At 48.5% G+C, this 22,382-nt stretch overlaps 1 protein-coding gene across 2 annotated transcripts in view; it reads right to left on the reverse strand.

Moving 5' to 3' along the window:
* PLS3 (plastin 3) overlaps positions 1-21,631 on the reverse strand; it is a 56,850-nt gene extending 35,219 nt beyond the window's left edge. The window contains exon 1 of one of the 2 annotated variants that reach the window (XM_014955296.1): positions 21,613-21,631. The gene's annotated coding sequence lies outside the window, so the exon portion shown is untranslated. Of the gene's footprint in view, positions 1-5,279; positions 5,375-21,612 lie in introns of those variants that run through there. The other variant, XM_014955295.1, reaches the window with a different exon arrangement.
* Between the last annotated feature and the right edge of the window lie 751 nt (positions 21,632-22,382).

The raw sequence follows: 22,382 nt of genomic DNA on the forward strand, positions 1-22,382 counted from the left end.
CCACACTGCTCTGTGATTTAACCTGCTCCGGGGAGGAGCCAGAAGGGAGCAAGAGGCAGCAGTCACCAGCCCAGGATCAGGCAACCTCTACTCTGTGACTCCAGGATTTTGGACAAGCATTAAATAATCTCTGCAAAACGCACCCAAATTAGCAGGTGGCCAGGTCAGGCAGGATCTCCAAGATGCATCCAGCCCTCCTGGAGCCAAGCACTAACTTCTCCTTGGGTCCCTTCAAGCTGCTTTGCCTCCTGCTCCTCCCTTGGTTTAGCAGCTCCATCCCCAGGGACAGATGGCACAGTTACAGAGGTGTGCACCCCAAACAGCAGGTACCCTCATCGCCACTCCGCATGTCAGGAGAGGGTGGGAGTCCTCCAGCTGGGGAAATCACTCTTTACAGCCAGATGTTTTGCAGAATAAATGCAGGGTGGGAGTCAAACATAACTTAAGCAAAACCTCAGAGCGACACATTCAATATAAACAAAAGCAGGACATCACGAAGCTACACTAGATGTGTTTCACAGGTTTTCAGACGTGTTAAGTCTAACTTTTTCAGCACAAAATTTCAGTCCAATACTTAAAAGTATTTGGTATACAAGTGTTTTAGCCAGCAGCGACTGCTCAAGCATTTGGAGAGGGTCTATGCCAGCTTCCAGCACCAAGCATAGCCAGAAAACACAGCAAACAAGATTAACTCCTCCGTTTGGAAACAAACTCCTACCCAGCTGTGGTGCCACGTTCCCACTGGAACAGCAGAGCAGCACCCAGAGCCCAGCCTCTCCAGGCTAAACACCCCAAAAGTCAGGTAGCCACCACAGTCACCAGCCTACAGCCACTTCCCAAAAGTACCCAGAGCTCCTCACGCTTTCTGCAAGGCAAACCTTTAAATATTTAACGCTTCTAACATGCAAGTTTAAGCAGTTCTGCTTTTTAAAAGCCTGCTGCAGATGGAGATGGGGAAGACGTGCCCCAGACTGAGACTTCTGGGAGGCACACCCTCCGTCCTCCCTTGGAAAATTAAATACTGGGTGATGCAAAGTCAGCGGCAGCACTCACTGCCGCTCCGTTTGCCTGTGCTGCTCAGTCAGGTGCACGGATAAATTCCAAACTTAATACACATTAAAACCTGAGATTCATCTTTTCGCTCTGCCTAGAGCATTTTTCCTCTATCTACTACAGCGTTAGGAAACCCTAGACGTTTTGCAGAGAAAATAAAAGCCAGACAAGTCGTTGCAGGGCAACCCCTGGCATGAGCTCGCGTCCCCTCAGCCAGCCAGAACCCCAGCGGCAGCCAGCAGAGCAAGCAGCAGGAGACACCCTTACCTCTTCTCCTCTTCCTCCTCCTTTACTTCTCCTCCTCCTCCTCCTCTCCAGCTCCTCTGGCCCAGCGCCTGTCCCCGCATCCCCGCCCAGCGAGGGGAGGTCGCTTCCCGGGATGCAGCCCTCATCCAAAAGGATGGGTTGGAAAAACTAAGGGACAGGGACACTCGCGTGGACCTTCTCCCCCCCCAACAACTAGCTTTTGTTCTTTTATTGCTTGGCACTTGGGAACAGGAAGCAGTAAGATATAAAGCCTTTAGGTAAGCAAACTTTTTTTATTATTATTAAAAAAACCAAACAAACCGACCCTGAAACAAACAAAAAAAAAACCCCATCTAAACCCAAACAACTTTTACCTTTAATATTTTAAATTAAATGCATTTTGCACTGCTATCTCTCAGCTTGTCCAGCCAAACAATACAGCTTGCATTTTGTTTTATGTACTTATTTTACAGATGTCTTTAAAACCACCAGAAGCTCACAAACAGAGCAATAAGGATCCAGACCTATTCAACCTTAGCCCACAGCACCTTCCTTCAGTGCAGACCATCTCACCCCACAGTCCCCCTACACCCACAAAAGTAAAAATTGGTCTGAATGGCTGGTAAATAGAGAGTTCAGAGTTTCACCCCACAGTCCCCCCACACCCACAAAAGTAAAAAGTGATCTGAATGGCTGGTAAATAGAGAGTTCAGAGCTGGTCCATATTGTAATATATCACATTACCTCGACAATTAATCCCTGTCTGCTCTAGAGGAAACACGGACAGACATCTGCTGCCAACCGGGAAGGCACAAGCAACAGAAACATGATGTACTGTGCTGTTGCTGATGCCATGCACAGCAGCAGAATCAATCACCAAAAAGGTTAAGTGGAATTCCCAAAATACAATCACCTCTTTCAGAAATTTCGATTCCTGTTAAGTCCATAACACTTGAGCCCTCCCGTAGCTAAAAGGAAAGGATGTCACTAACTAATAAACACAATACTTGAACTAGTGAAGAATTTGTAGAACCCATGACTGTTCTAAAAATTAGAAATACTTGACCAATAGGGTCATTGGGTGGTTTTTTTTTGTTGTTGTTTCTTTTAAAAATGACATCAGCTGGGAAAGTGAGTCATCACCTGGTCCCATTTCTTTCACCTGAAAATTTAGCTTCCAGCTGTAAAGTTTCAAAAGACATATTAAAAAAAAAAAACCAAACCCAAAGCAACCCAACCCCAAAGCCACAACCTGCCAGCTTCCTCAGGATGGTAAATATAATGGGAACCAAAATAGAGGGTTTTATGCCCAGAATCGCAGCTGCAACTTAAAAGGAAAGAAGTTGGCTCAAAAAAACACTTTTGCACTCCCACCGAGGTCAGGTTGGGTTTAGGGGACAGGGGGGGGTTTAGGGGACACCAACTCTGACTCCGCTCCGACTGACCCAGCCACTGCATCCAGCCCACCAGGGATCAGGGCAAACACCCAACAAAACTGAAGAAACTTATTTCAGGAAGTTGAGTCCCTCCACTTTTTGCTGCCTGAGCGAGCACATTGCACAGCGTTAAGTATAAACTCATCCTGGAAGGTTGCATCCTGAGGCTTTGGGGCTTGGCGGGTCCTGGGGAGAGCGTGCCAAAGCCCGACTCCCAAAATAAGCTGTGACTTGTGCCAACGGCAACGTCTGCTTTTGGGAGGGAAAAGAAAAACCTCCTCTGTCTCTCTGAGATAGAAAAGCAGAGCCTGCAGACGTGGAGGTGGCAGATTCACGCTGCAGCCACAGGTACCTAACGGCCACCAGCCTTCAAAGGTCTTCAAACCTCAACTTGAACGTTTTTCTTTTTTTCAGGGCAGTGTAATGAATCCTACAGGGCTCACAGCTATTACCAGTCCTTCTGCCAGGAAGGGAAAGTGCATTTCTACCCGCCGTCCTCGGTCAGCACAGAGGTTTAACCGCTACGTGCACAGTACGTCTCAACTACTCATCTTCCTCCTTTGCGAAGGAGCAGTGACGGCCAGTTTCACTAGATGTCTTCTACAGCTTTCAGAGCTCTCCAAATACTCCAAAAAATCCAGTCCTGTCGGTCCAACCTGCGATTACACCCCATCCTGAAATAGCTCCCCGGGGCTGCCAGCACCACTCATCCCCACGTCATGCCCCGCGCCGGGGTGTGGTGATGGGCAGGCTCCCCGGCACTCCCAGCCCGCTTCCTCACACACCGCTCCCCACACTCTTCCAAAATAGGAAGTTTTCTGGTCAAACCCAGCATACCACTGTATTTTCCTCTTCCTCCCTCTTGAAGAAAGCCTTTTATAGGGAAGCACAAGATGCCCCAGGTGCTCGGAAGTTACTCTGCTCAGGTGACACCTCCTTCCCCCTGCGTGGAACATCACGACCAAGGTTTACAAACAAGGAGGAGGCTGGTGGCACTGACAGGATCCCTCCAGCATATCGTTGCGCAAGGACACATCTCCTCCCCAGCTCCAGCTGCCAAGTTTCACTGGGAGGCCACTAATGCATATTTGCCCTCCAGAGGTTACTCAACAAGGGCTGTGGGAGCGGCAGCCGCTGCCTTCCAGGTGACGAGGGAGCAGAGAGGTAAATCCAGGAGTCACCTTGTCCCTGTTCTCTCACCACCAGCCCTCAAGAACAGATCCTCTGGCAAAGCTCTGGGGGAGGAAGGGAGCACATCCAGTCCAGCCTTATCTACAGTGGGCTGTGCAACCCCCCCACCACCACCCAGGAAAGGACAACCACTGCTCCTGGACATAGGATGTCCTACCCACTCCAGAAGTCGGATTTTCCACCCCTAGTTAGCAATGCCAAGAGATGCCATGAGATAGGATGAGGGGAAATGGTTCTAATCTCAAAGAGGGGAGATTTAGATGAGATGTCAGGGCGAGATAGGACGAGGGGAAATGGTTCTAATCTCACAGAGGGGAGATTTCGATGAGATCTCAGGGACAACTTCTTTGCTGTGAGGGTGGTGAGACCATGGCCCAGGTTGCCCAGAGCTGCCACCCCATCGCTGGAGGGGTTCAAGGCCAGGTTGGACAGGACTTTGAGCAAAGTGGTCTGGTGGGAGGTAGATTGGAATGAGGTGATCTTCAGGGTCCCTTCTAACCCAAACCATTCCGTGATTCTATGAATATTGGAAGCTATACAAGACATCTAATGAAACCCATGGTGATGCACAAATCTGGAAGCTGTACAAGATATCTAATGAAACCCATGGTGATGCACAAATCCATGGGCATGCTTACACCAGTCCTAGTGATTTTGGGGAACAGTTTTGCCTGTAGACACCTCTAGCTTCTGCCTAGTTCCTGAGAAGGTGGCAGAGCCAAAACAGTACCCAGCTGGAAGAGAAACCAGGTAACCTCAATAACTCCATCAGAAAGAAAACACCACGCTTGATGAGCCAGTCTCTAGAGAGCAAAGCTGAGTGGCCAGTCACCATTCCATTCCACTGGGATCAGTGACCATTTATCCCTCCTCCAGTTCTGCCCACATTCTCTTTTAAAGATAAGGAGTTTAATGAAATTATGCAGAGATGGATAGAAGCACTTTCCTCTGTGCTTTTTAATACAAATTGAGGTTTTATGTGCCTCTTGCCTTCACCCTCAGTTGTGACCAACTGCAGAATACATTCCATCAATGCAAACAGATATGGAAGGAAAAGCAGGCATTTGACCTTAACTCCTCAATTCATCAGTCTTTTTAAAGAAAAAAAAAGATGTGTCTTTGCTAGATTTCCCCCCTAAAAGCTTCCTGAGCTGCTCTTTCAGCAAGCCTGTCGTCAGGAAGAAAGCAAGACATTAGTCAAGCTCATATTTATTTAATAAAAAACTTGCATATGCAGTCAGGACTCGAAGTTAGCCTTTATTTAAAAAACGCTTGCAAACTAGAGTACGATTTTGCACTGCAAAAGAGATCTGAGGACCCACCCCATTTACCCTGTGCTCCGACAGCACTCACCTTAGTAATTAAATGGCTCGTTATTCACACCTTCGAGCAGGGAGCCACGCAGCCACCAACGGAGCCAGCAAGTATGCCCAGAGCACCATCTCTTGCTATTTCATAAGGACATCGGAGGCTCCACTGATGTCAGCTCCAGGAAATGAGCCACCAGCAGATGATGCCGGAAGCAGGCTTTATATTTAGTACTGAGTCACCCGCTTTATTAAATTCAAAAGACACAATAGGTGGGTGTGGAGAGGGGATACGCAGGGGAAAAAAATGGACAAGTTATTCCCTTGAGATCACGGGCAACGGGGAGCCTAGGGTTGGGTGGGGTGTTTTTGTAGAGGGAGAGAGACACTTAAGATGATCTGGGAAACCCTTCCTGCACTTTCACTAGAAAAGAAGCCCCGGATCTGCTGGGCTTCGCAGGGCAGAGCCAGTGTTGGAACAGCTGCCCAGAATTGTCCCGATTCCCTCGGGGTCCCACAGGCCAAACCAGAGGCCACCTGACCCACCATGACTGCACCTTGCACCCATCACGCCCCAGAGAAAACGCTTTTCTTTGGGTGATCACAACGAGATCACTGCCACCCTGTCCCCGTCCCTCTCCTCCTCTTCCTCAGCATTTTGGTCCCCCATCCCAGTTCGCTGTGGGGCCAAAGGGACATCAGCACAGGGAAGGAGGGACCACCCTTGCACGGTACCCCAGTTAGACCAGCTCAGCCACACCACAGACCAGTCTGCTGGACAGAGTGCGGCACCAGGACCGGTAGGAGGATCTTGCAGGCACAAACATACTTTTCCATCTTTCACCTCAGCTGCCCAGTCTGTCCATCATCCAGGCTAGTCCCTGACATGGCTTAGGCAATCCTCTACTCATCTGGAGAGGATACTCTAGACAACTACCCACCTTAAGTCACTTCTCAGTGACTTAATAGTGCTTTACACTAGAACTGCACCGTTGTGGAACACGAGTGACTGTTTGCCCGAGATTTCTGAACAGCAAGCTGTTCTGGTCCGTTTTCTGGCAACATCCAGTGTAGACACATTTGCAATTGAGAAATACAAAGCACTCACGTGGGCTGCATTCTCATTTAATAAGCTACAGAATAATTTGCCAAAGCTGCAATTTAATAGGAATGGAGTTCTTTGGGGTTTAGTGTCTCTTCAAACTTTCTTTTTTCTGCACGTGGAAAGACCTTAGTGCAATCTTAACCGCAGATTGTACCACAACACAGGTGGCAGGAGCACAGGTTTGTACACAAGAGGTTCGTATTTTCCTACAAGTCCATCATAAGCCTTTTCACGTTCTGTCAATGAAATACTCTGCAGCCTGAGCAGCAGTGACAGCTCTGCAAAGTTTTCAGCTACTCAAGCCAGACTTTTCCCCCAAGAAGACTCACTTTTAATTCAAACATGAATACTGTTACCAAAGCCAAGCACTGTACCTCATTTTGGTTTAAAAAGTCAACAGCAAACAAGAGCTATCTCCAACGCGACGCACCACCAGTGACTCGTCTACAGAAGCAGCCTATTAGATTACTAATAAAATTGGTAATCTTATTTTGAAGATTACAACAGCAAAAAGGATGTGGCTCGAAAAATAAATGCATGGACTGCAGCAAGACTGGCAATTATGGAGATCCAGAGGCCAGGGACTGCTTAGTATCTTCCACCTGTGTGCAGGAAGAGGTTATACCATCCCAGCCACAGCCTGCTCCGACCAGTAAACAGACATTCAGCCAAGTGTTGACCACCACCCAGACCAGCTGCTGGCCACCAGGGAGGATGCTCTTCAGCCCCACACAGCTCACCTGCAGGTCACCTCCCACCACCGGAAGGGTTTCAGTGCTGGGGACCCAAGGCAGATCTGGTAGAGTCACAGCCCAACCCGGGCAGCAGCCCATATGCCCAGCCAAGCCCAAGAGCACCTCTAAGGAGTCATTGGTATCTCACCTGGACATCCTGCCAGGTGCTGGAGGGAGAAGATTTAGGTACACGGCTCATGGTGGTGTACAAGTGGGCCTACAAATTCAGCTGTGTTGAACTAGTCCAGAATCTCCTCTCAAGGGATGTTGAAGATTTTCCTGGTATTTAGCTGGTGCTGGTGTTTGTTAGGTTCCCCCCAACTGCTCCTCATGTCTTGGACCCCAACAGAAAACCTTCTGGAGAAGCTGGAGAGGCTAATGTCAGGGGCTTCTACAACAACGGCACTCTCTTCTGATGTGTGGGAAGGTGAGGTGGAGCTGGGTTACACTCACACGTACACTGCAAGTTGTCACCCATAGCCTTCAGGTCCCTATGGTGCAGTCTTCACCATACAGCTCATTACACTGTTAATGAGTAATCTGTCTCACATTTTCCAGCCCATAAAAAAAAAACCAGCTACTAGCAGCAGCCTGATCCCTATGCTGTGAAGCCAGTCTTTGATGCAGGTTTCTTATACCCTCAATCTGTTGCTGCTGCCAAGTTTAATGCTTTATGAATTAATATTAAAAAAAAAAACAAAAACCACAAAACAACAAACCTCATCCTTCCAAATTAAAAATAAAAAATAAAACAACACATCTACAGATTCTACAAAAAGCCAAGACTCAGCAAGGCACACCACTCGACAGAAGGCATGGAGCAACTCTGCAGGAAGGAGGGGAAGATCTGTAGCTGGAGCAGTAGCATCACAAAGTACAAGATGGATTAAACCCGAGGTCCACAGTCTGATCAGGAAGGAATACTAGCTACGAGTGTTACACGTGCAAGTGCAGTAACTTGCCATGTGCCAAGTTGATATCAACCCAACGCACAAAGCCCTAATTGCTGAAGTGAATTATTGACCAGTCCTGGTTGTCAAAGTTCTTGCACAACAGGGGCTTGCAAGGGCATTGGGACAGGGCAGAATCTTACTCCATTTCATGGCTCTCCAAGACCTCTTTATACAGACCTTTAGAGGGCAGGGAGCAAAGAGACCAACTAAAAGAACCCCATATAACCCAGAAAAATGGTATATACTTCTTAGAGAAGGAAGAGGTGGGGAGGGAGGGATAAAAGGTCTTGCCATTAGCAGTGGATCTAAGTGAAGTAGGCTGGGTGCTGCCATAACTGGCCATCCAGGAGAGCTGCAGTAACTTCCAGGAGATTCTCAGCTGGGCAGAAGCAATGCAAGTTTTTCAAGTTTTGAACAAGAAGTCTGCCTTTGCTTGAGCATTTGGTTTATATAAAACGGTGGCAAGAGCCCAGCTGGAAATGAGATCAACAAGAACGTTACAAAGGGGTGGGCAGCAGCAGGGCAGGATTGCACTGGAACCTCCCATCCGTCTCCCCAAGGAAGGCTTAGTCCCAACCTCTGCCAAACAGTGCAGAAAGGAACAGGCTAAAGTTTAGGTCAGACATTAATGAAAATATTTGCAATGAGTGGCCTTAATGTCTCCCCTCTCTCCTTATGGAAAGGTGAATTCTGCCTCAGTGAGGATCCAAAAACTTGCTTATTACTTCCAGGAGCACTGAGAAACACAAACACATTTGTAAATGCGGTTCCATTTGTTCCCTATTGACCTCCTTCAAAGTGTTGCTATCTCAGAAACAGTTCCTAAAAGCAGGGGCCAGCCTTCTCCCTGCTTGTCCACCCAACACCAATCATAATATAACTTTACATACACCTACAAACACCCAGTGTATTCCCTAAGATAAAAGTCCTCACAGTCCATTTGTCTGCACACCACCAATCATAATAAGATAACTTTACATACACCTACAAACACCCAGTGTATTCCCTAAGATAAAAGTCCTCACAGTCCATTCTCGGAGGCAAAAGATTTCGTGCAGAATTCAGGAAGAAAAAGCTTAATTGCAATATGGCTTTGGAACTCACTTCCTTTATTTCTGTGACCAGATGGAGACAAGCACCTTGTTCTACGCTGGGTCAAGGAAATGTTTAACTAGAGGATTTATAGTGGAATATAGATATGTATATTACCACTGCAGCTGCTCAGCAGTTACAGTGAAGGCAAACACTGCTTTAACCCAAGGAAAACAACGACGGGCTGGAGCATCAGCCTGTTCATTAGCATCCTGTTGGAGGGCTCCAAGGCAGGAGAGCATCCAAGCCTGTCCCTGGGACCAGACTCAGCATCCTGGAATCTCAAAACCACAGCCCTGCTCCAAACCCAAACAAGGCTCCGCAGACCCTTCCCGCCTGATTAGCAGGAAGGAACACAGGATTGCGATGGCGGCGTAAACAAGGACCCGGGATTTATGATCTCTCAGACGCTGTTGAGCAAGCGACCCAGCTGAAGTGCTGCTTCACACACCATGAACGCCAATTACAGGGATGGGTAGCTTGAACTCAAGTTTCCACTCGGTTAGTGCTGTTCTGGCCACGCTGAGAACTTTGGTGCTGGCCCAGCAGTTTCACCCGCCGGGAGGGGCTCTGCTGAGCTCTCCCAGAAAAACGGGGACATACCTCATCCACCGTCCCCATCCTCCCCAGCAGGGCAGAGTCAGAGGCAGCAAGGTCAGTCCGGCTGTTGGTGAACACAAAGCAGGACACTCTTCCACTTTGTAGCACTGGGAATGGTGGGAGAAGCTGCTCGGCCATCCCCCTCCCTTTTACTTTGGGGGCAGCCCATCAAGCAGAGGTCATAGAATCATAGAACTGTCAGAGTTGGAAGGGACCTTAAAGATCATCCAGTCCCAACCCCCCTGCCCTGGGCAGGGACACCTCCCACCAGACCAGGTTGCTCCAAGCCCCATCCAGCCTGGCCTTGAACCCCTCCAGGGATGGGGCAGCCACAGCTTCTCTGGGCAACCTGGGCCAGGCTCTCACCACCCTCACACCAAAGAATTTCTTCCTGGTATCTCATCTCAATCTCCCCTCTTTCAGTTTAAAACAGTTTCCCCTTGTCCTGTCACTGCACTCCCTGACAAAGAGTCCCTCCCCAGCTCCCCTGGAACTCCCTTCAGATATTGGAAGGGGCTCTAAGGTCTCCCTGGAGCCTTCTCTTCTCCAGGCTGAACAACCCCAGCTCTCTCAGCCTGTCCTCACAGCAGAGGTGCTCCATCTTCATGGCCCTCCACTGGACCCATTCCAACAGGTCCATGTCCAAGCTAGGACAGTACCACGTACCCTTAGCAACATCGCTGGGGCAGAGACCAACACAAACATTAAAAAAACCCCAAACCTGACTAAATTTAGGAAGAGATGCACACATCACTATGACTGTGGTAACCCAAAGTGCTCCAGTCTCCGGTTCCCGTTAGAAGCTAATGAGATGGGATCAGAGATGGGATTAATCAGAGATGGGATGCTCTTGTAGAAACAAAAAGACTCATCTCCCCACTCTACAGCATCACTCGTAGCCGCTGTTTCTGGGAGTAGCAGCTTCTGGCCGTGTGTTCCGTGGTACCTCCAGCACACAGAGCAGGACCACACCTCCTCACCCAGCCAGCTCCGGCGATGCCGAGCTGTAAAGATACTTGGAGGGAAAGAGCAAATAGAAAAGCAGGACTTCAGCTATAGTTTTCAGATTCCAAGACAACAGGCAGGGAAGAACATGTAAATGGCACACGGGTGACCACGCAACCCTGTTTCAGTAACAACCCACTGCACGTCACCTTCCATATAATCCAGAGAGGGTACAAGCTTCTGTGATACAAGGTCTTCAACCTGCCTTTTAAATATCTTGTGCATTCAGCTCTGGAGAGCCCTAATTTAATCCCTAACATATTGGCAAAAAATCAGTCCCATACATATATAAATTGAGTGCAGAATCACGTGCTTTCCTATTTTCCTTCTGTTATCAAAATGCTTTTCATATGTCGATCTTCAGGGGGGGAAAAAAAAAAGCGAGGGAGAACAAAGGGGATTTTCTTAAGCTTTGTTTCCTACCACCTCGATGAGACACAACAATTTCAGTAGGAATCCAAGAGGATGTCCCTAGGGCTCTGCAATTAATTATTTATCTTCCCCCCTCGCAAGACATCTCCCCATCATCTGGAGCCAAGGCAACAGAGGCATTTCCAGCCAACAGAGCTTGGCAGGAGCTGCAGGAGCAGGCACAGGTCAGGGGCAAGATCATCAACTACACACCAGAGGGGACTCCTCTCCACTGCCACCCCGGTGGTCCCCGACACCTGTGGCAAAAAACCACAGCATCTCCCCAACCCACAGCCTCCTTCAGCACCCGATAGTGGAGCCACCCACACGGGAGAGCAGCACTTCTGAGGGCATTAAGTCCATCTCATCTCCCCGAGTATCAGATTTTCTTCTTTATGCTTTTTTCCCAAAAGGGCGTTTTGCAGGTTTTTCTCCGTCTTGACGTGACCCTGCCATGGGCAACAGTTCACGCTGTTGTTGTTTTTATACAGTTCCTGTATTTATACAATTTTAAAAAGCAGCCTACTTAGCATTTTTTTCAAGAAAAATTCAGTTTCCTCTAGCAAAAAAAAAAAAAAGTCTGTAGAAAAGACATAACTGCAGGAATCAGTTTTTCCACTTTAAGAATTTGAGATATGAACAAATAGCCCCTTGACTCAGAGCTGAAATGAAAACATGCAACCGAGGTAGACGGGGTCTGAAGGCTCTGGCCCTAGGCTTTGGGAAAAACAAAATCCTTCTAGTGTCCTTCTACAGGCGGTTTCATGACTGTTTACAAAGGTTTTATAAGAGAGACAATATTTCACTTTTTTTTTTTTAACAGTCTAGTCTAGCATAGAAGAACCAGAGACAGAACAAGCCAAGGCAGACTCTACAAGAATTGATGAGGAAAAGGCGTTTTGGAGACACATTTGGAGACACAAGGTCACATAAACCATTCCAGGCCCAGAAAGCACACTCGTCACCAGCAATCATGGAGCAGGCAATGGATCAAGGCTTCCTGCCCTCCTCCCACCCATCTATTCCCACCCCAGCCCTAAGCAGCCCCAGAGGCTCACCCCCTGCCCCCCAACCCAGGGGGTGCCTGCCAGTGGTTGCCAGCGGCTACCAGCCCGTAAAACAACTTGCTGCCCCACACAAACATGGCCAAAGGCAGTGGAAAACAAATTAAGCAACACAAGAAGTCAACAGTTGAGGTTCACGAGGCAGGGAAGAGATGCCCAGAGCAAGGAGACTCTTGACTCTTCCACTGTACTCATCCCATGGGCAACCACTCCAACTTGGCCAAGAAGGCTCGGCTTTTCCAATAGGCAGCGGGGCAATGAGATCACCACACAAGATATCAGTCAACTTCTTGCCCTTAATGCTTTTTTTTCCTCTTTTATAAGAGAAGGGAGGAGTGTGGAGCTCAGGTCTGGACACAGAGGGCTGAGCTGTCTCCTGGCCTTTGTACTTCTCCCTGCAGCACTTACGCTGGGACAAACAGAAACCCCACATCTAGTGCAGCCCCAGAACATTGCTGTTCTTTTTGCCAGGCACCAAAACACTGGTCAACATGAAGGCAAAAAGATAAAAGGCTGGTCCAAAACAGACCAGCATTGCTATCTCCCTTGAAGGCATGGCCTCCAGCCGTCGGAGCAGCACACATGCCCTTTCTCACCCAACTCCCTGCCAAGCTCACACAACCAGGGAGAAGAGCAGCTGTAGGAAGCCCTTGCCTTCCTCTGTCCTTCCTTCCTAGAGCTAGTGACCTGCAAGTCTCCTGGACCTTCCTCCGTGAAAGCACCTCCCTCCGTGAAAGCACCTCCACATGCAGGAACCCCTTCCATCCCCAAACACACCCCCAGAGAGCAGAGCCTTGGGGTCCTGGCCACCCAAGAGACACTTTGCTATTACTCTAAGATGCTACCATTATGGGTAATGAAGTGTAAGAGCTTCTGACAGTTCTCCTAACAGCTCCCTAAGCCAAGACGGACATTTAAGGATTAAAAAAAGGCCTTGACCATTTCCTGCCCCTGAGGCTCAGCAATAGGGCATCCATTCCTCTCTTCACCCAATCCAGCCAACTCTCTCCACTGAAAAGGATGGAGCTTGGACTCTTTCCAGACCACTGGACTGCAGAGCCTGTGGTCTATGGTTTTCAAGTCTTTCAGGTCCTGCAAGAAGCATGGCTAAAACTTTACCTGATATCTATGATAACTCCATGGCTGGCAGTTGGCTGTACACCTCCCTGACACTGGCCACCTTAGCACTTCTGGATGAACTAGCAGCAAACAGATTTTTCTGAGGTATTTTACAGCTGCAGGGCTTCTCGTGGCTGCCAGTGCCCCAGAAACCAAGATGTGAACGTGTTGTGTGGAGTTTTCAGCCTGCTGAAAAGAAAGGCTATTTTTAATCCAAGCCTACGTAGGGTGCGGCTCAGTCTCCAACCAGCCCAAAAAGCCACTATAATCCACAAGACCAATGTCTGGCAACCTTTGCTTGCAGGCTGATGTCTGTTCTATTTTGGGGATGGGAGGAATTGAGAATAAAAAGATATATAAATTAAAAACAAAGGAGGCTATGAAAAGTGAATAGAGGGACGGGCCAGACTTATCCTGTGTATTTTGGTCTAAAGCGCAGGGCTCTGAAAGAACACAAGTCAGAATTACTTTATTTTCCATTTCCTACAGCAGTTTATAAAGTATAATTTGTAACAGGGGCTGAGAAGAGTGCACCCCCAGTGTATATTCTACAGGAGGAAGAGCCAACCTGTGGTTCCTTGCCCAGCAGCAAGACCCCTAGGAGGACAAGACAGGAGAACGGTGACCAGCCATGGACACACCATCGAGACCCTGTACTAGGAGGTTTCCTGTCTCAGATACCAACACAAGAGCTGGTAGGACATCCTGTTCTTGCATGATGTTGGGCAGAGCAGAGCCACCAAAGCAACCCGAGGATTTTAAAAAAGAAGAAGTTTTGCTTATTTAGGGTTTATGTCTCACAGGCAACCAACCCACTAAGAGCAGAGAGGTTTCATATGCTCTCAGCACCTAAATAAACCCAAGATCACACAGACTTCCTACATAAATATACAACCAGGTCTTATTTGTTACAGGAACTGTCTCAAGTTGGCATTCAAGCCAACTCAACACAGCTATTTACTCCACCATACTCACCCCACCTTCCTTGCAGTACATGGGTCATTGGTCCAAGAGGGTACATACAGCTTCTCTCACCGTCTTCAGGTGCCCCTTTAACATCCATCCATCCATAAACCGTGAAACACTCCCATGAGCATCAGCATCTCTACAGCACCTTCCCCACCTGACCAGCGCTGGCTTATTAACCCCACTAGAGAAGTCTGCAATCCCTTCTCTTAGCAGAATGCAGAGGGCACATTGGGTGAAGGGGAGGACCATCAACGATCACCCTCAAGCACTGCTATCATTTCACTTCTTAGGGAAAAAGCCAACAACCTGAGCAACAATGTGAAGTTCAACCCAGATTTCATAAGCACAGCAGCAAGACTAGATGGTGAACACCCCTCAACACTGTTCATGGCCCACATCACTTCTTCTTTCCTTGTGACAGCACCAACTACCTGCTCTCTCACTTCCACCACTACGGGCAGTATGTGATAGGGAAACAGTGAATGAGACAGCAAACTATTTTCAGCTTTAAAAAAAACAACAACAAAAAACCCACCAAAACCAAAAAGGGGAAACAGTGAATGGAACAGCAAACTATTTTCAGGTTTAAAAAAAAAAAAAACAACAAAAACCCACAAAACCAAAAAAGCTTACTTCAAACCAGCAGAAATTAGGCCTCCTGCAGAGACACTACCAAAACAAAAAAAGCTTACTTCAAATCAGCAGAAATTAGGCCTCCTGCAGAGACACTACACCTTATCTTCTCTTGAAGATCACAGTAATAGTCTCTCTCCCCAGCTATATAGCAGCAGCATCTGTGAGCTGTCACTCCCTTTACAGGAACAAAAAACCTACTGAAGAGGCAGAAGAAACAGCTGTAAGCATTTCAGAGAAGGAAATGAGACAAGGAGCCTGGTTAGAAGCACATGGCCCATATGGATTGACATGAGCAAGCAGCAGCAGCCCTAACCAGAGCTTCCCATTCCAACAGTTGTCCTGCTCCCCACATCCTCAGATTCATGTCAAACCAATAATTATTTTATTTCTTCCATGCTGAATCCCAAATGTCAGCAGTGCACAGGCCACCGTGCCCTCTGGGGATTGCCTGGATGTTGCAGGAGGAGCCAGTTCTCCCCCAGGAACATGGAAGTCACCCCGAGCAAAGGGGGCTGGAGAGCACAGGCCAGCCAGTGCAGGGGGGACACACAAGGAAGGGGACCCAAGGCAAGCAGCCCACCTCACCCTCATGGCTCACAGCTGCTGAAAAGTGGAGATAAACTAACAGAAATCAACCAGCAAAAGAAGCAAAATGGTTCTCAATAGCTCCATCTCTGCTGACAGCCTCTCTGCTGGGGAGAGGGAGCCTGCCTCACCTCTCCATCATCATGTCTCTCACAGACCCAGTGACAGACCAGCTCTGAGTAGCCCGAGCATTAACCCACAAAGCCCAGAGGTGAAACACTAGCTGTTAGAGGAGCACACGCGGTAGAATTCCTCCAGGCGGGCCAGACAGGACTTGCTTGTCATTCTTGGCATTTCTAATCTATTACCAAAGAGCCAACAGATTACAACCCCCAGGAGACCGGCAGATGCCATGGCAACTGAGAGCACTGCCCACCGCAGCCCAGCACCCTGTCCATGGAGCTCCAGAGCCCTCTGATGGGACAGAGCTGCTGGCAGAGGGTAGAGCAGGCCACAGCTGCCACCAGCAGGACCCACCTCAGATGTCCCCACCGCAGGGACGAGCTCCATGACCTCCAGCACCACCACCTCTGGCTCAAACAGCGTGGTATCAGCAGAGGGCAGAGTCCTCTCCTCTCACCCCGCTCTCCAGCCCTTTTAAGTGGGGACTTCTGTCTTCCAGCTCCATGGATTCATCACCATTTCTTGCTCAGCCAGGACACTGGTGAGGGTGGACAGGACAAGCCTGACCTGTCACCTACAGCTTCAGCACTGAAGAGCAAGAATCAGGCACCACCCACCCCATACCCGCTCCCAGCACAGACCAGGCCAGGGATACCTATTTTTAGTTCCCCGCCATCCAATAAATCCAAGAGGGCCAGAACACCCAAACCCGAGCACGCAGAGCAGGGGACACAACAGTAGGGCATTCATGGGCAGCAGTCACACGGCTAAAAGCCATTACAGCTGCCCAGTCACTGTCAGCTGAGCCGCTGCCGCTCAGAGGACCTCCAGGATGGCCGGCTCGCGGCGTTCCTCTCACCAACAGAAACACAGAATCACATGGGGGTGGAAGGGACCTCTGGAGATCATCCAGTCCAACCCCCTGCCAAAGCAGGTCCACCCAGAGCAGGTTGCACAGGATGGTATCCAGGTGGGTTTTGAACATCTCCAGAGAAGGAGACTCCACCACCTCTCTGGGCAGCCTCTTCCAGGGCTCTGCCACCCTCAAAGCGAAGAAGTTCCTCCTCATGTTTAGATGGAACTTCCTATGTTCAAATTTGTGCCTGTTGTCCTGTTTGGTTTCAGACAGATGCAGGTTCGACCATCACCCTTCAATCATGAGATCACACCTCTCACCCTTCCCACCTACTCGTCCAACAGCAACAAGAATAGCAGGTACCTCTGGGCTGGGAAAGGGCTTTAATGGTGCAAGCAGGGAAAGCTGCTTGTGCGTTAGAGCCTGAGGGACCTGCTGGGATGGTCAGAGGGGAAATGGTCCTTCCACACATCCCCCAGCAGCGCTGCAGACGGAGCTCAGAGCAGCCAGGACCTGCCCACCATCCTGTGCAACCACCCAGTCCCCAAATGCCAACAGGAACATGGGTGCAAAGATGCCAACAGATGCCTATTGAAAGGCTTGGAGAGCAGAGATAGGAAAGAGACAGGTGATATTGTGACATTCACTAGAGTGACCCAACAAATACTGATTCAATACCTCCTTGCATCACCCTCATTGAAAGAGTTGGTCTGAGTTTTGCAACATACTCAAAATGAAAAGATATTCAGAAATGCTCTGCGTATGCATTAAGGCTATTTGGTAAACTTTTCAAATTCAGTATTTAACTCCATCTTTCCCACAGATCTAGTGGTAGATGTTTCCGGATTCATGTTTGCCTCTTTTTGAAGCAATTAGCAACTTTAATTACTCCACACAGATCTAGTGGTAGAAGCTTCTGGATTCGTTTGCCTCTTTTTGAAGCAATTAGCAACTTTAATTACTCCATGAACTCAACGTCCAGAAAGATCCACAGAATAATACACACTAGTACTTAGTTCAAAAAGTGCTGAGGATGCAAAGGCCAGTAATTAGTTAATAAATATTAACAAATCATACTGTGCCTATTCCCAATATGACAAGGAACTTCTCAGTAGTAAATACCAAGTTAAAAATTAATATCTGTTGTTGCACCATGCGGCTGATAGCTTGTCCGTCACGTGTTTAAACAGCTGGCACTGGGAAAAATCTGCTTTTCTGTGCTGAATTACGGCTCTAAGACACACAGAGCAAAAGCTGACAGTCAAGGCCTGAACAAAATACTGACTCAAACCACCTTTTTTTTTTTTAATCGGCGTGCCACAGAGTGGCAATAAACAGCAAGAGAAACAAGTTGTAGCTGCACAGATTTCCTCTGCCCGGCTCCCCACAATACTGTGCCTATTCCCAATGACAAGAAACTTCTCAGTAGTAAATACCAAGTTAAAAATTAATATCTGTTGTTGCACCATGCGGCTGATAGCTTGTCTGTCACATGTTTAAACAGCTGGCACTGGGAAAAATCTGCTTTTCTGTGCTGAATTACGGCTCTAAGACACACAGAGCAAAAGCTGACAGTCAAGGCCTGAACAAAATACTGACTCAAACCACCTTTTTTTTTTTAATCGGCGTGCCACAGAGTGGCAATAAACAGCAAGAGAAACAAGTTGTAGCTGCACAGATTTCCTCTGCCCGGCTCCCCACAAGCTGCAGAGCAACGCTGTAGCAGTTGACATCTCCCTCCTTCTTCTCCACCATCCCTTCCCAACTCTCCTTCACCACCAGCAGCAGCATCCCCACCGTCCTGCGCGGGGTTAACCCTCTTAAAACGTGCTGTAAAGGAGAACTCACCAGGCCTTTGGTTTTGCTGAAAAAACACAGCCTCTTTGTGTCTCCCCACCTATCATTTAATGCTACCTAAAAGAGGTTACCAAGAACACAGATAGGGTGCACCTGGGCGACGTCCCCAAATAAACTACCACCACCTGAAATAGCACCACCAGGACAACCTCAAGTGCTAAAGGAAGCTCTCCTAAGTGATCAGTTTCACTGAATTTCACTGAATTTTAGAGTTGGAAGGGACCATAGAGATCATCTAGTCCAACTCCCCTGCTGAAGCAGGATTGCTTAGAGCTAGAGCATGTTACTCAGGAGCATCCAGGCGGGTCTTGAAAATCTCCAAGGAAGGGGACTCCACACCCTCCCTGGGCAGCCTGTTCCAGGGCTCTGTCACCCTCACCGTGAAGAAGTTTCTCCTCATATTTGAGTGGAACCTCTTATTGAAACAGCACCACCAGGACAACCTCAAGTGCTAAAGGAAGCTCTCCTAAGTGATCAAGTGTACTTACTGCTGATCTCTGCCACCTACTTTGATAAGGAAGTGAATTAAAACATCTATATAGAAAACTGACGGGCACACCCCCCCGAAACTCACTGCCAACGGCGTAAAAAGAAAAAAACATTTCTCTCCTCCCGATGCATTACACATCAGTGAAACCACAACGCTTGCACCGATGCTTCAAGGAGCAGAGCACTTGCAGGTTTTACTACACAAAAGGCAGAATTTCCAACATGAAGGTTTCCTACAAAGCCACTCGGATCACTGGCAGCTGCTGAAACAAAGCTACCGAATTTCTGTCCCCACCATCCCTCCCCATCAATCACTGAGCAGCACTCTCCTTGGCCTCCCCCAGGTCCCAACTGGGTACCCCGCTCCTCCAAAGGCAGGGAAGTTGGGCACTAGAGAGCCAAGTAAACACAGGAAAGAGTTACTAGAAGATCTCCATGAATGGATTCAGCAGCAAACCCATTTAATGAGGCTGCAATTCCTTCACTCACCCTCTTAATCTCACAACAATTGAGACCCCGAGCAGAAAAGTGGGTGAGGGAGCTCTGGGGGAAGGAGCTCCTCTGCATTTATCCCAAATCCTAGCATCCATCAGCCGAATACCTCACAAAGTCCTCACTCCCCAGAGCCCTCCCCATTGCGAAGCTAATCTAGCCAAAACTAGTCAATAGGTTTCTGGAGTCTGGGGCATTCTTTAATCTGGGGAGATGTTTGCCTACTTTATAGGAGGGGAAACTTGGTCAGATTAGCTTTGATAAGAGAACAAAGACCCTGGTTAAGCATAATTCTTTGTATCTAGCACCGAGTTTAATAATCACATTATGATCTCTTAACCCAGACAAAGAATGAGTAATTCATCTTTCACAAGCAGAGAATTCCTTCAAAGGAGCTTGGTTACAACCAAGCAACATCCTCAAATTGTTAAACTTTTACCCCCCCCTAAACTCACTGCCAATGGCGTAAAAAGAAAAAGCATTTCTCTCCTCCTGATGCATTACACATCAGCGAAACCACAACGCCTGCACCGGTGCTTCAAGGAGCAGAGCACTTGCAGGTTTTACTACACAAAAGGCAGAATTTCCAACGTGAAGGTTTCCTACAAAGCTACTCACAAGGCACTCGGATCACTCGGATTGCTGGCAGCTGCTGAAACAAAGCTACTGAATTTCTGTCCCCACCATCCCTCCCTATCAATCACTGAGCAGCACTCTCCTTTGCCTCCCCCAGGTCACAACTGGGTACCCCACTCCTCCAAAGGCAGGGAAGTTGGGCACTGGAGAGCCAAGTAAACACAGGAAAGAGTTACTAGAAGATCTCCATGAATGGATTCAGCAGCAAACCCATTTAATGAGGCTGCAATTCCTTCACTCACCCTCTTAATCTCACAACAATTGAGACCCCGAGCAGAAAAGTGGGTGAGGGAGCTCTGGGGGAAGGAGCTCCTCTGCATTTATCCCAAATCCTAGCATCCATCAGCCGAATACCTCACAAAGTCCTCACTCCCCAGAGCCCTCCCCATTGCGAAGCTAATCTAGCCAAAACTAGTCAATAGGTTTCTGGAGTCTGGGGCATTCTTTAATCTGGGGAGATGTTTGCCTACTTTATAGGAGGGGAAACTTGGTCAGATTAGCTTTGATAAGAGAACAAAGACCCTGGTTAAGCATAATTCTTTGTATCTAGCACCGAGTTTAATAATCACATTATGATCTCTTAACCCAGACAAAGAATGAGTAATTCATCTTTCACAAGCAGAGAATTCCTTCAAAGGAGCTTGGTTACAACCAAGCAACATCCTCAAATTGTTAAACTTTTGGCAAGATTAGGGGGCTGTGATAATGGCGGTGTTTCGAAAAGATTTCTCTTAGCAAATTACTTTAAAAAAAAAAAAAAAAGAGATACGTTTTAAAGAGTTATTCAGATGCAAACCAGCAGATAAGGAATTCAAGTTCTCTGCACACACAGCCCCCACAGAAGGCCATCAAACAGCCCCTGGAGCAGAAACCGGCTGCAGAATATTGCACCCAGAGATATGTTTTAAAGAGTTATTCAGATGCAAACCAGCAGATAAGGAATTCAAGTTCTCTGCACACACAGCCCCCACAGAAGGCCATCAAACAGCCCCTGGAGCAGAAACCGGCTGCAGAATATTGCACCCAGGGGACTCGCCTTGTGTCCACTAATCCCCCCGAAACACTGCTCTCCGCTGACAAACTACCAGCAGCTCCTCTTTACACCAGATTTCTTTTCAAAACACACTGAATTTCTATACATCATTATGCGCAGCACTAACACATGTTGATCTCTGAAACTATTCCCTCTTTATATCCAGGTTCCAGCTGTTGTCTTTAAAGTTACCCCCGGCACGAAGGGGTTTTTCTTCTCAGGTTACCAGGCTTACTGGAGAAGGCACAAGTGTTACCAGTCGAACAATGGCTCCAAGTTTCTTATGCAAAAAGCAATTTATCTGAGATATCTATTATCTTTTATAGTCTCTTCTACAGACTGACCAAAAACAGGAAGCCCAGCTCTCCGTGTGCACATGCATTCCACTGGGATTGTGTAACAGCAATAACAACCTCAGAGGCTGATTCAACGGCGTTTTTTGCTCAGAGAGCCCTACCAACAGCTCTCCTGGAAAGAAAGGAAGGAGTTCAAGTGATGCCCTGCTGGAAGGTGTGGATGCTATCACCGGGCAGACACACAGCCTAGCCCCAGGAAGCATTCACCCCAGGTTAGATTCCCATCCACGTGTCTCTCGCCGCTATTTCCACTTAGATAAAAACCTCACAGCTGGAGCAGAGTCACATCTGCAGAGTTTGTTCCTTCTGGGAGCCTCGGGGATTGATGCTACCCATCGGAATCCTTCCAGCCAGTGCCAGGCATGCCCCAGCCTTTCCCTATGGAAAGGAAAGAAGTGAAAAATTCCCTGCTCTTCCCCTTCCCTTCGCAGGCTCCCAACAAGAAGCCATTGTTCGGGGGAGCGGGGTGACACTTCCTCTCCCAGTCCCAATTAGAGATGTATAAAAATAACACACACACACCCCCTTCCATCCCCCCCAGCTGCCCCGCTAACTTCACTTCACCCGCTTCGTTTAAACGAGAACCCGGCTCCTATTTCCTCACTTTTTTTTGCTTTTTTTTGGAGAGAGGAACAACGATCCTGCACAAAAGCTGGAAGTTAAACGCCGAAGTGCCCTCCCTTGCGCTGCCGCCGGGCTCTGCCCCTGCCCGTTCCCCCGGAGCCCCCAATTCCAGGCTCCGCGCCCCGCTCCGCGCCTCTCCGCGCCGGCGGAGGGGAGAACGCCCGGAGCCGGCCCCCTTAACGCACCGCCGCTGGAGGGTGCGTGTGTGTGTCTGTGTGTGTGTGTGTGTGTGTTAAATTTTCCAGGGGAATGAATCAGACAAGCGCCTTTTCATCGCCCCGTGGGGAGGCTGGAGGGGGCGGCCGGAGGACACAGACCCCCCCGACCCCCCCCTCGTCCCGATGCGGGCAGGGCTCCGCGCCCGTCCCGCCGCCCCATTGTCCGGGGACACACACACACACACACACACA

Source organism: Calidris pugnax, unplaced genomic scaffold (assembly GCF_001431845.1).
Source record: "Calidris pugnax isolate Ruff unplaced genomic scaffold, ASM143184v1 scaffold38, whole genome shotgun sequence".
Lineage (NCBI taxonomy): Eukaryota > Metazoa > Chordata > Aves > Charadriiformes > Scolopacidae > Calidris > Calidris pugnax.